Source organism: Nymphalis io, chromosome 2 (genome assembly GCF_905147045.1).
Source record: "Nymphalis io chromosome 2, ilAglIoxx1.1, whole genome shotgun sequence".
NCBI lineage: Eukaryota > Metazoa > Arthropoda > Insecta > Lepidoptera > Nymphalidae > Nymphalis > Nymphalis io.
Genome location: NC_065889.1, coordinates 7,554,584 through 7,569,642, shown reverse-complemented (window position 1 = coordinate 7,569,642; position 15,059 = coordinate 7,554,584). Strand labels below are relative to the sequence as shown.

The window sequence follows — 15,059 nt, the reverse complement described above, 5'->3', positions numbered from 1 at the left end:
GCACACCGCCATCTATGGTCTAATGACCGCAACATATATTATAATAACAAAAATACGTACATGAACATTATTTTTTTACAATTTTTAATAGACTCAATCGATTTTGGTGAAATATATAAACGGGACCTTGAAATACTTCTTGTAATAATTCGGTTATTTAAATTTGTAAATTTTAGCCGTTTTAAGATTACCCCCAGACAAACAGACAGACAAAACTAAAAAAAATATTGCTTTGGTTTTGCTATCTCACAAATAGCCATGTTAACTTTAAAAGAGGCAGTTATTTTTAAATCACCGACAGACACTTCAGTTTATTAATTAGTATAGATGTAATATATTATAATGAACAGGAAAACGTATTATAAATACAATATAATAAGAAATAACTCGCCACTTCATGGAATATACGTGTCAAGTTAGTATAAAAATAAAAACTTAAATAAATTTGATTCTGTTCGATAAAAAATTATACGTAATGCCTCAATAAATGCATATTGATTTTTTAATATCAAGTTCTGGTTCGTATCAAGAGCTAGTCGATAATATTTTATGCTTTATTCATGATGCCTGGGAAAAGTTTTTATTTATTTCACGAAATTATAAACGATATACAAAAAGTTTATCGAAGTTTTACTATTCCTTAAATTAAATCACCAATGTTAAATTAAATTAAACCCAAAAATGTTCGGAACTATGATGTTGTGTCATTTTTTTTATACTTACATTGGCTCACTCTTCCTTCAAGCCAGTGTTTTTAAAGGTTGATGGGCTACAACGTATTAAATATCATGTTTATCGGCGCATTTAGGGGGTGTGAGAGTCCATATCTATCGGCGAATGTACTTAGCATCAGGTGGCTCATTTGCACGTACCTTTTTTTTTAAATAAAAAAGAGCCAGCCAGAGGATCGTTATACATCTTGGCTGTTCGCATATGAAATGAGGAAGCGAAGCGCTTTGTGCACATAAATGGGATGTCAATTAGGGGTAAAAACTACCGACGTCATTTAATTTTTAAGGAAACTTTTATAATAATTGTCTTGTATGATGCCCATAGGCTCACGACTTTGCGACTATGTTTGAGATGATAAAGATTACTTTGGGCTAGCTAACATTGGGACACATCATTAAAAAAACCACTAACCGATAAAATTAAGAAATAAAAAGTTCTCATTCAATGCTGAATTCAATATAAATAGAAGCTCACACATATGTTATCTAATAAAATAAAAAAAAGTTTTCGCCAGCGGTTGTTGGTGGGGGATCAGGTGTTAGATTTAAAAAGTAGTCTTCTTTCCTTGGGGTTCAATCATGCTACATAACAATTTCATCAAAATCAGTTTTATGATTTAGCCGTAGAAGCATAAAAGACAGACAGAGTTATTTTCGCATTTATAATATAACTATAGATTCGTAATAAATATCTAATTAATATTAAGAACATGACACGTACAATTGTATACATACTTAATAATGTTGATAAAATACCTATTACGAAACATTATCCTCGCTAAAACTAAAACGCAATAATCGTTAATTACTTTATTATACAGATACATATTAATTGAGTTTATCTGAAAAACTAAAAACATTTCCGTTATTAATATTATATGTAAACAAAAAATGCTCTAATGATATAAAAATGCGATTAAGGCGATTTTTATTATTATAGACTAGCAACCCCGGCTTCAGACAGGTAGAATAAAGGTATATAAAAAAAACGCGTATAATGTTATACATATTACGAATTATTTTTATATTATTTTAGCCAATTAACATCATATCTTAATGAATTATACACCTAAACGTTGAAAACCATTTAAAACCCGTTCGGTAGCTTTTGAGCTTATCGCTTTCAGACGAACAGCCATACGCGGCGAGAAAACTTAGTTTTTTATATGAAGTGATGCTATTACAGTATGCTTCAATTTCAATGTTTTGCTATTTTTAAATCTATTCTACGTACAGAACAATTTTATTATTTACAGAATACAATAATAGTATTGAAATGATCCTACATGTATATACAATCTAACAATTTATAATTAAAACGTAATTAAGGCTCTGTCAAGTACGATTCACACAAAACTCGCTGCATCGAATTGCATTTTACATGTGGTAAAGGAATTTAAGGTGTCTACACAATATTGAAAGTTCATATTTGTATGGAACGCGCATGCAAACGTTCCCAATGAACGAGGCGGCATGCAATTGCAGCCTGTGTTCCTATAGCCAAATATGGACTTTAAATATCGTGTAGGTAGACACTTTAATTTCCTTTACCACATGTAAAATGCGCTGCGACGCGATTTGATGTCGTGCTTCTGATGTAAACCGTACTTTATTGTAATAGACGCTATTTTTGTAAAAACAAAATTTAGTGACATGTAGGTACTATATAGTAGAATAGAATTTATAATATTATTTAATGGAATTGCTACAATGTTATAGCTTTAAATGATTCGAATTATTTAACCTTAAAAAAACTTATAAATATAAATATACTTGTATTGGATTGGGCTGCTGTTCATATACTGGATGTATGTTGTACATACTGTTTTATAATATACTATATTATATAATATTCTCAGTCGCTACCGAAAAACATTATATATATGACTATTCTACATATCCATGTATATTACTGAAGTCCTCCTAAACCGGACTGGTTTTATGACAATTAATGTATCTTTAAATAAATCCGTGGATGGCTTATATAAGAACCGGTATAGGTGGCGCTGCGATTGGGTTCCAGGATGTTTTTCAGCAGTCCAATATCGGGACGTGTTAGACGTATGTATAAATTACGCTAGTAATTTATTTTATTACAATATCTTTCATGTTGCTGATCCTTCGATAGATCAAATGCCAATCGCTCAAAGTAAAAATCAACCTGTCACTTCTCATCTATACGAGAAAATGGTGAAAAAGAAAATTCAAAAACTTTAATAATTGAGATATACATCAAAGATATATTAAATATATAAAGTTTTTGACATTTTCCTTGAAATCCACTTAAAGCCGAATGTTCTTGAGAAGCATTAAGAGTTAGTAAAGGATATGAAGAATGTAACATATAGCTTTATTTTATGGCTCGACGATAACTTATTCTTTATAGTCGACTATAAGGACGCATTATTTTAATCATATTGACCGCACTCTAAGTTATTCTAAAAACGTTTTGACTTTACGATACCATTCTTTGTGAACTGTATCTCAATATAAAATGCACTAAGAGTTTAACGACCTCATAGAAAGATATTTTTTTTTACTTTTTATCTGATCTTATTTGAAACAAAATAAGCTAATTCGTAATAAGACGGCTTACTTCTTTAACCGATTTCTTAAAATAAATATTATATGTACTTAACATAGAGGCTCACTAAGAAGTGATTTTTTTAAATTGAAATTTTAACGTTATTTCTTCACCCCTTTAATCCTTCATCAAATCAACCCTTTTTAAATGTTCAACTTTTTAATATATATACTAAAAGTAAAAATGCTACGTTTGAATTCTAATTTTTTTAAATTAATTGTCGTCCTGAAACCGTACTATAATTTTTATATTCTTTGGGCCAAGCCTAAAACCATTACGTTTAATATACATAATATTGTGTACCTATAAAAATAAAAATATGTAAAAGTATTTGTTTATTTCATTAATGGCTTACGGTGATTACAAACGCGAGAATTGTCTCCAAACTGATTTGACTAACTATTTTAAGAAGATTTCGATGCTTTGATGAGACTTAATGAATAAGTTAAAGCTACAATGCTTTTTTATAGAAATCATACTACATTTAAAAAAATAGTAAGTAAATGAAACTCAATCCCTGTTTTTTTTATTCACATTTGGTAACTAGAGATGTGTGTTTTCGTCACTATAATTAGATAAGTCACTAAGTTGAACCACTTATAAAGTAAATGCCTACCTGGGCGACCGTTTTAATAATAATTTAATAATATTAAACTTTATCTAAATAACAAAATTGAGCCAAATCGTTAGAACTGTTTTCGAGAATAAAGAAATAATTAGGTATATACAAGAATAGCTCATTTCATAGTATAAGATGTATACATATGTATCATGGACCGTATGTTCCACGTTAACATGATTTAAAGTAAAAATATACTTTATTCAAGTAGGCTAACATAAGCACTATTGAACATTTAAATTTTTATTTTAACATAAAGTCTACCACCAGTCCGGAATGTAGATTCTACCGAAACTAACCTCTAACCGACACGAACAATACTAACTCCAAGCTCTTCAGTTCGTTCTGATTATAATTGATATATTTTTGATAATGCTGTGCATGGTGTCGTTACAGTACAGAAACAGGACGAGTCATTAGATTTTAAATAATTTGAGCGAAGCCGTAGAGCGTTGCTAATAAATCATAATAACAGAGAGCAGATGAAATTGCAATTCGTCAGAGCGGCACTTGGCAGGGAGTGATTGATGAAACAAACACTTCAATTCCCACACATCAACAAGGATTGACAAGGTTTTATGGCGAACTTTGTGTTAAAGTGATATAAATAAATATTAATGTAAAATATATACATAAAAATATTATTGCGATTCAAAGGGGAAATGCTGTTAGTATTTTTGCCATCATTCCACGCGGTCTCGAATTGTACAGTAACTATTTTTAATTTTTATTTGTATATCTCTCGCGGTCGTTTACTTCATTGCTGAAGGTCGTGTCAATTTGTATAAATTTAGGATTAATGTAAAAATTTTATTAATTTCAATATTATTGTTATCATTGTTTTATCGTATCGTATTTATTCCTTGTTGGGCAGTTGTCGAAAGTCAAAAAGTGACGTAATGTACTGAAAAGAAACCTCAAATATATAACAGAAATGTTACGAGAAATACTAAAAATAAATGTCATAAATCTACTTTATTTATATGCTGTAACAGGATTACCTATAATATTAAATCTACCTACCTAAGCTTATCTACCTACCTACGCTTATGTTACAACCGGTTCGGAATGTAGATTCTACCGAGAAGAAACAAAAAGAAACTTAGTTATTACTCTTTTCCACATAATACAATGAAATTTGATATATCTACTACTAGTTTTCGCCAGCTGTTTCGCACGCGTGTTAGGGGAGGAGGGGTCAGCTGTTGACTGTTTGACTTCTTTGGGGTTCAATCTTATCTCACACCAAATTTCATCAAAATCGGTTCAGTGGTTTAGCTGTGAAAGCGTAACAGACAGACAAAACTTTTAGAAGACTTAGAATTAAAAGTAATAAGTTAGTTACTACAATTGAATTGATAATCAAATATATGTTTTAAGGTGATTTAACATTAAAAATAAAGCGACAATAATATGAAACGTTAAAGAAATTGATACGGAATAAATATAGCGTAGGGTAGCATTCTGTGAAACGAACCAGTTTGACGGGTCCGTCGAAACAAGCGAGTTGCGATACAACGTCCAAATGTAAGTACCAACGTAATTTTATATAAACTAATAATAGATAAGTAATCGTGAAGAATTGAATCGTGTATTCATTTCGTCATTATGACTTAGTGCGAGAAAAATAAGTCGATAAACGGTAGGCGTCTGTTGAATAAGAAAGGGAATTTTATTAGCAGGAATTCATGACGTCACTAGCGTGGTGTGGCGAGGGCCTGCTCTTATCTATCTGTCTCGTTCGTTCACCCGTAGTATAAAAAGACAGAATATATTTTGCGAAGTCAAGGTCAATAAAGTTCGAATGAGAAAATGTTGCCAGATGATGGATATTAAAAATAGATAGACGATTATGATTTTCGGAGTTTATGCGTGGTATGAATATTACCGAATAGTTATTAAAAATAAAATAACGTTAGTGTAACAGGTATAGTTGTTATTTAAATATTGTACGTAATTTTGTCATAATGTAATAATAATAAACATTTTTTTTTGTATCTGACGCATAAAAGTTTTTAATCAAAAGTATTTTTTCGATATTATATTGTTTTATTTAATGTTTAATTTCGATTGAAAGATTATCGTATATTCTGATTCAACACAATTTTCAATTGGCAGTCTGTATTCATGTATAGTCATCGCCACCTATTGAATTATACTAACGGGTCAATGGCCGCAGAATGACGTCTATATAATTTCACGCTTTAACGTAAATAGATTTAAATTGAAACTATTTATATATATTTTTATAAGTTAGGGTAAATAATACAAAAGTAAATTTCAATGAGAGGTATGTTTGTAATTAGATAAATAAAAATAAAAAGAATACTACTCTTTTAAAATAGGAACGATCTTTGTTCATGATTGTTTTTTTTCAAATTGTTATTGATATTGCTTCTTTACTCTTTTTTAATTTATATAATTTTATGTTTTATGGAATGTTTTGTTTTCCTTTTTTAGTAATCATTTCTAATAATTTGATAAAAGAAAAAAATATTAAAAGCATATATTTTCTTGGAATTACATTATATATTACTGGCTTTTGCACAAAGCCTCGCAAAGCTCGTCTGGGTAGGTACCACCCACTTATCAGATATTCTACCGCAAAACAGCAGTACTTGTTATTGTTGTGTTCCAACCTTTTTAAACAAAATATGATGTCGGATCGTAGATTAGACGTTTTCTTAGAAAACTTTAATTTATTGGGGATAATAATAACAATTTTCCGATCTTTCTAAACAATCCAAAATGTATTTCTAGGTATTCCATTTTTTCTTTAAGTAATTAATATTATTAAAAAAACTATAATATTTCCACCGATAGTCATGATACAAATAGCCAATTGGGATAAAACCTTTATTGATTTTAGTAAAAGGATACAACGCTTATTCACGGATAAGGTTATATTACTCATAGGCAATGCTCAAGATACCGGAACAATCACCAAATCCGTTTTTTGTATGGAACCCAATGTCAAATGATTACAAAACAAAGACACTGTAATTTAAAATAAGATCAAAAACTTTAATTAGAATTATTTTAAAAGTTAAAAACTATAATTTTTTACTTTAAATTTCAATGTGAAAAATGAAAATCCATGAATGCTTTTTAATCCAGGACGGTTACCATCATAGGCAGACCTCTAGGACATATATTTTAGGGTATATAATTTTTTATATATTACATAAAAACGATTTTGTATAATATATAAAAAGGACTTAAAGGTTTGGCTAAATATAATTAAGAAATTGTTACTGGAATCAGATGACGTCAACGGATCGTTTGAAACTGTATGTATATCCATCTGGGTTGACGCTACCCTACTCATCACATATTGTATTACTAAACAGCGTTACTTTATATTGTTCTGATCAGGTTTGATTCGAACGTGATTGAGCCAATGTAATTACATTGCACAAGTGACGTAAATTCTTAAATACCACGGACATTTACAGTGTACGAAATAGTTATACAGTACCACGTGACATGGTGTGGTTCATTTGTTAAAAATAGTAGTACTTTTTTAAAATAATGTCAAAAAGTATCAATATTATAAAAAGTGAGGTTGGTGTTACACAATAGGTCATCGAGTGACCTTTATGCAAAACAAGGTGCTGAATTTAGAATTTACGAGTACATCATAAATTATCCGTCGCTGTCGAGTAGTCAGCATGTTATTTATTTACTATCAGGGTTATGATAACGCAAGCTATCAAGCGACGCACATTTTTCTAGATCGTGTGTTGCAATATTAGGAGCTGTGTTGCTAAAACATAACCTAGGTAGGTTCTATACATTTTAATGCGTTTTTTAACAAAGGAAAAAATTAAGGTGAAAAAATAAACGATTGCGTTTCTGCACAAAACAGTCAGATATCGGTCCTACTTCAAAATTGGTAGCGGCGCAAGATGATCGCATTATACATATTATTATCACTATAAGTCTTCAGTCTTTTTTATTTATCAATTCACTATATATGTATTAATTATGACAAAAGTATCCGGCGTAGATCTCACTCTTACAGAGCCTTGTCGGGTATTGTCAAATATTATGGAACTAAGACATTGAGATGAAACCATAGACAATTTACAACTTTGTTATTATTTGACATATTCTTACAAGTCACAAAAATTAAAAAATAACACTCATTATCTTTTTCATATTTGGACATAGTACATTTCAATTCCATTGTTGTAAATTTGCAATCATATCAAGCATAATTTTAACAGATCATCAATTTTATGATTTTGGTAAATATATTTTTTATTGAAATTTAAAAGCGTTCAGCGCCATCTATTAGGGAATAGAGTAGATATGTAAAACGTATTAGGTATTGTATATTTTTGCTAAAAAACAGAAAACCATACTTCTTTAAATAGTTTTTTAAAGAAAACGAATAATATATACCTATTTATAAGCCTTTAACTCATAGACACGGCTCAACAAACAGTCCTAGATTGGTGGCGCATTGGTAATGAAAGGAATGGTTCTATTAGCTTCTATTATTAGTGGATATAGTTAAAAGTTCTAGTAAAGAAAAGTATATCATAAGGTATTACATGGTCTCTTAATTATTTATAATGCTTAAGAAATTATCGGAGTTATTGTTCAGATAACCTCGAAGATGCTTTCCGCAGTTGAATTAAAAAATAAATTACTTTATATGTAAATAAGTATACACAAAATATTTTTGTTCCTCACACGGTATTTGATATGGCTGCCGCCTGCCAGTTTCGAGATATCACAGTTTATGACAACATAAATCAGTGACACAGATACAAATATAACTTATATATAAAAATATAAAGGGCACAACAGTTCAGATCTTTCACACCTTTGTTTGTAAACAGTTTTTTTTATTTTATTTGTAGATATTGAGGAACTTACTGCTTTAAAAAAAAGAATGGTAATGAGAGTAGAAATAAAAATTGAGGGCACAATACTTATTAATAATTCCCATAGTTGAGGGCGTATGAAACAATTAATGGTACTTAATAACAAAGTTAAGTGACTTTGGTGACTACTTACCATCCAATTGTATTGACTACGATTTTAAAATATGAGATATAAAAAAAAAATCGTGCTGTTTCTTTCGTGTTTATTTCCGGTGGTAGATTTATAACAATTAGTAATTAAATGTAACGCTTCTATATTGAATGAAGATTTTTACTTTTGACTTTGACGTTGAATCCAGTATCTGGTCGTCTTCCGTACCTTGCAAATCAAATAACAAATGTTTTTTTAGTGTTATTACTGTTCGTAGTAAAGTTGAATTTTAAATACCGTCAAGCATTCCCTAAACTAAATACTTACCCAGGCCATAAATCTTATATAAAATTTTGTAAAAATATAAACTAATAAACTAAGGGTCTCTTTTAACGTTTCATTTCAAGATTTTGGTTCAAATAAGTAAACTTATACGTGTAGTAATTATTATGTCACCGATCAGCTAACAAGATTAACAGCATAGATAACGAAATCCACGATGAAATTATGAAGGGCTCTTTTGACAAACTATGTAAGTAATTAATTTTAATTTTTACTGATACTACTCATACCGTCTTTACCCGAGGAAATTAAAAAAAATTACATTAATACTCTCATCGAGACGCATTTTCTCCTTGGTGTGTTGAATATAATTATATTTATATAAACGGGGCTGAATGTAGTTGCGGTTTGAAGGAAGCAGCTTAAAATAAAAATGCGTCTATTTCACATACATGAAGGTGCTCTTATAATTTCCATGTATTAAAATTTTGACTATGCGATGATCAGTCTGCCAATAAGAACGTTGCCTTTTTATACAGTTGCCCCGCGCACTTTAAACATGTCTACTTCGTCCCCTTGAATTATAAAATGATGTAATATAGTCTATACTTTTCACAATAAGAAGGATTCCTAAAGCAAAAAGTTTTTTTCAACTCGGCTTGAAGATATGAGCGCGTTCAGACAGACAAACAAACTTTACATCTTTATTAATAGATACTAATATTGACACATTATTTAAGATACAAGTAACATCTACATCTATTAAAGTTACAAATTACACAGATCTTTATTTCCCCTATTTTTTTTAAATTAAAACAAAGTCGCATTTCAAATATCTCAAAATTCATGTCATATTTGAAAATTTAAAATTATAATTATTATATGATATATTTCTATGAGATATTTCTATTAATACAAAATGCACATACAATAACAGGATAAAAATTGTAACTTTAAATTACAAGAACGGTAGTCAGAGAGGACAAAAATACCGCTAAGTCGTAATAGCGACGCTTTATGTGTCTAGACCAAAAACAAAATGAAAAAATCGGCCAACTTTCACAATGCCCTGGCGTTCCATTCATAAATTAAATTAAAATTATAGAACTTACATTTCTCATATATGCATACAGCTTAATCGACTACAACTTACAAACCAAGTTTCATAAAATAATTTTCGATGTTATTTTGTTTATTTGAGAAAGAAACGAAGTCAAGTTGGCGATAACTGGTCTTCTAAAAGCAAATTCCCATTATCGTCTGCACAAAAAAGTAAAATGCGTAATATTTCCTGCCTATTATTTGAAAAAAACAAAATCACCTAACATTACGAGTAAACAAAAGTCTTCTTAATAGAAAGGTATACTATAGATTTTTAAGAATGACTGAAATCCTTCGTTCGAATGGAACCCATCCATGCAACCATATTCCACATAAAGGTTCGTACGGGCTATTTATAATCTTGAGGACGAGACTTCCTTTGGGATGTAACAAAGAAGGGCCTACCAACGGTCTCTTCGAAATAAGAATAAGAAACATTTATTTCGACCAAACAAGGATCATAATTATATATAAAACACAATAAATAATAAAAAAAGACAAAAATTACAATAACAATATTTTACAGATTTTACATATTTAAAATTAGATTAAATTAATTCGAATTAAATCACAATACAAAATGAAATCAAATAAATTTGAATTAAATCAGATCAAATCAATTCAACATAATATACTTACTAAATATTTTAGTACATACATAATAATATTGTTTTGATAGAAACAGTCACAGTTACAGCATCTTCGCAACAACTTCCTGGTGCAAAGTCCATGATACATGTTTACATTTGTCAATTAAGGAGTAAAATGATTGTACTAAATACAAGTAATTATAAAAATATTCGAAAAAAATATGTCGGTGAAAAATGGTGAGAATTTAGTATGCAATTTGTAAGCAGGAACAACAAAAAATAAGTAAATAATACTTATTGTATTGAGTTTCTTACCAATTAATTTAAGTAGAACTTCTAATCCGGTCTGGTAGTTTTCAATTTAATTTAATATTGTAAAAAAAGGCTTAAAAGAGTAAAATATTATATAGAATAAAACATAGTTAAGATTTTCCTTGCAATTTTTTAAGCCGTAATCAATTTCTATTAGCTTTATGGTAGGTGACGTGGAGAAAAAAGTTTGTAATATTTGTAAATACATGCATTAAAAACCCACCACCAAAAACTACCCACATATAATATTTATTTCACATTGTTTGTATTTTCGATTTTAGTTTAGCGTTTTAAGGTTAAAATGTATTCTTTCGACGTAACTGTTTTTTTTTTAATCATATTTAATTTTAAATATAATATTAACTTCTCGTATTTGTGTTAAAATACTTTTTTTTTAAATGAAGTATTTTTATTTTAAGTACGTTTACAATGTTTTTTCACTAGTTTATTGATGCTGGCGCAATGCCCAATTCCCAATTTGTGATATTAAAACCAATTGATAACGCTTTTACTGATCCATTAAAACATCACCAATTTCCATAATCTAGCAATTTATAACTCACGCTTATTGCCCGCGATTTTGCTCGTTTGGTCTATTTATATAGTTTCTAGTATTTAATATACAGACAGCTTCGTTACTGTATATTTAAATATTATTGTCAACAGTTGATTTTAATTATGTAGACTGTACAAACATTGATACCGCCAGCTCACGACTTATGAATAATAGATTATTAATTTCGATTTGATTTTATTTTATTGAGTTACAACTCTTTACAAATAATAAAATCTCATTTGAACTTTTAATTAAATAATATTATAACTTTAATTAAGTTTTATAATTACGTTGCCTGCTCTCATTATTTAAACGCGTTTAATTAAAACATCAAAGATGCCGACGAGAAGACAACTCTAGTTTGAAATATAAATATATGAATATAGTAAAGTTACTTTAGGTTAAATGCCTCACTTTTGGACTCTTTCTCTCCTCCTCCTTAAGAAGACGGTTTTAGTAGCTTACTTTTTCACCGAGCGGTTTGGTAGATACACAAACGGAACAATTCCATACGAAATAAGCAAATCTTCTCGCGATGTTTTTCTTTATCACCAACCATGAGTTAAATATTATGAATGCACAAATAATTTAATGACTGCATTTTAAACCGAGATCTTCGTTTAAAATCTACGAGTTCTATATAATGGGTCTCTTAGTGCCAAATAGACGCCTTATGATAATAGAATCAATCTAAATTAAGTTTATAATTTACCAATATTTGTTGATTCGTTTATTGTACAAAATATATTAAAAACAAATATAAAAATAAGCAGATAAACCAATTGATGACTCGGTAAAGAATGGTTTGTATTCCATATAGTATCAATGTCTATGCGTATTGAAAACAAGATGGCTTTCTACCCGATTTATGACATGATCACAATAGATACAGATAGCCCTTTTTACTAAAATAAAATAAAATAAATTTAAATCTTACCTTAGTAAATAGATCACACGAGACTGTGTGAAACACTTTGCCATAGATACAGATATCCTTGCCGACATCTAGATCTTTCCAGTGCCAAAACTCGCCGAGGTCGTTCTTGGGTATCTTACCTCGTTTCACCAACCTTCCTTGCCATAATCCCGAGTTCTGCAAGATACAATTTATAAGTGTATTCAAATAAAAAATATATTGGGTATATATTACCGTTTGATAAAAAAGTTTGTCCTATATATCTATATTGAATAAAAGTATAAATGAGAATATGTATTAAAAACTAGTGTTTGATCGCGGCTTTGCCCGTATATTAGATATTACCGTCGAGGCAGGGGTTGTTATATGTTTGTTATGACCTTTCTCTTAGAGCTTACTTCATACCAAATGTTATCAATTTTTTGCAGTGTTCTAGCTCTGTGCTCTGTTTCTCAGCTGATTAAATATATTTTTTTGTTTCGATAGCTATTAACGAGCTTTTGAGCTGTCAATAAAAAATGGTTAATAAAAGTTTTTTCGAAATGTGCAAATTTATTTATATACTTAATTTTAAATAATGATTATAATTAAATTTCTAACATTGGGCAAACTGTAGTATTCATAAAAAAGTTTACCACCAAGTTTAGTTTTCCACCGATTATTATAAACTAACATTATTTACATTTTACAGACGTCATATGTTTGTGTACAAATAAAACTAAAATAACTTCATTATCTGTTCGAGCCTAAATCATGTAACTCGATATACTCTTATCTTTCTAATTCTTCGGGCCTTTTTTTTCTCGCAGTGGAAACCTTCAGAAAGATACCCGCGTCCCATCGGGGTGGAACCGGGGTATGTGGGATTCTTACCCAATAAAACCACTGCGATGGCCGTCCTCAGCACGGATCGGAGAGGCTGCGGGATCGTGTTGATATAACGCATCTGCGGCCTCTCCCGTGCTGTGGCCGAGACGACGCCATCGTCGTCTCCGCCGAGCAGGATCGGCCCTTTCCCGATCCCGCTCCGCCGTCTCCTTCTGGACCATGAAGGTCTCACAGAAATTCGCCGATTCGGTCTTATCCGACTTTACGGACCAGGATCTCCCTCTCCGCACTCCACGCGGAGCACGCCTTCAACGAATGCAGCCAAAGTCGCATAGTCTATTTCGTTTTTAGAAAAATCCTAAAATGTATGAATATTACTTAACACGATAGGATTCGATTTATCACGTGATTAAAAATTGACGTATTATTTTATTTTATGTTGAATAATTTAGATGATCGCTTCGACACCGGCTGCTAATTGTATAGACTTCTTATTTTATTCCGTTCCGAAGAAATTAACATTATATAAGTATGGACAATACCCATACTTATATAATTTTAATTTATCCTTGTTTCTATTCGTAAAATAACATTGTTAACGAGTTCTGAGACTATCAGGTATATTACAACATCCGTAGCGTATTTAACAAATTGCACTTATTGAAATTTACAAAACAATGAAAGTGTTTATCATAATATCTACCACAGTCAAATAATCTAACACGTTTTTTTAAACTATTTTATTAAATGTGTATCTATGTAATAGGTATTATCGCATTTGAAAACATCAAATGTGTCAATTATGGCTGTTTTAAATGTTTTAATTGAAGCAAAAAGCCGAGATGGCTAAGTGGTTAGAACGCATGAAATTCGATGATCGTCCTGCCAAGCACCACTGAATTTGTTTAAAATTCATCTCGTGCTTGACGATTGAGGAAAACATCGTGAGGAACGATGCATGTGTCTAATTTCACTGAAATGCCACTTGTGTATTCCACAAACATACATTAGAGTAACGTGGTGGATGAACCTCTAAACCTTTCGCTCAAAAAAGGACGGCTCAGCAGTGGGACATTCACAGGCTGTTACTGAAAATGACATTGTGGCCTTTTCAATATAAAGTTACAACTATTTTATTTATGTTAATAAAACGACACAAGATCATGTTAAATCTAGCAGTCTCATGTGATAAAAGACTAGAGAGGGGGCGAGGTACGGTACGGGTTGTTTTGTGTATAGTGGATCTAAAACCAAATTAAGCCAACCGATAACTTTATCTGAAGGTAAAAAAAAACACTAAGTATATAATGTCGCAAGCAACAAAATACTTTGCGTTAAATTTGATAGGTGAGAAAAATAATACAGAAATAACTGTTACCAAGAAAATTTAATTTCAATCTAAAAATGGCATACCATACCACGTAAAAGTATTAAATGGATGGGAAACATGAAAGACCAATACTTTGAAACGAACGAGCAGTCGGCAGTCAGTGGAACAAAGCCTCCCTGCGGCGCTAACCGCATTCAATGTAGACGAATGCATCTTCACTTAGA

The 15,059-nt window shown here is 30.4% G+C and overlaps 1 protein-coding gene across 1 annotated transcript in view; it reads left to right on the top strand.

The window, feature by feature from the left end:
• The first annotated feature begins 5,425 nt into the window (after positions 1-5,425).
• Positions 5,426-15,059, top strand: part of LOC126774828 (uncharacterized) — a 166,986-nt gene continuing 157,352 nt past the window's right edge. The window contains exon 1 of the mRNA XM_050496459.1: positions 5,426-5,461. The gene's annotated coding sequence lies outside the window, so the exon portion shown is untranslated. The remainder of the gene's footprint in view (positions 5,462-15,059) is intronic.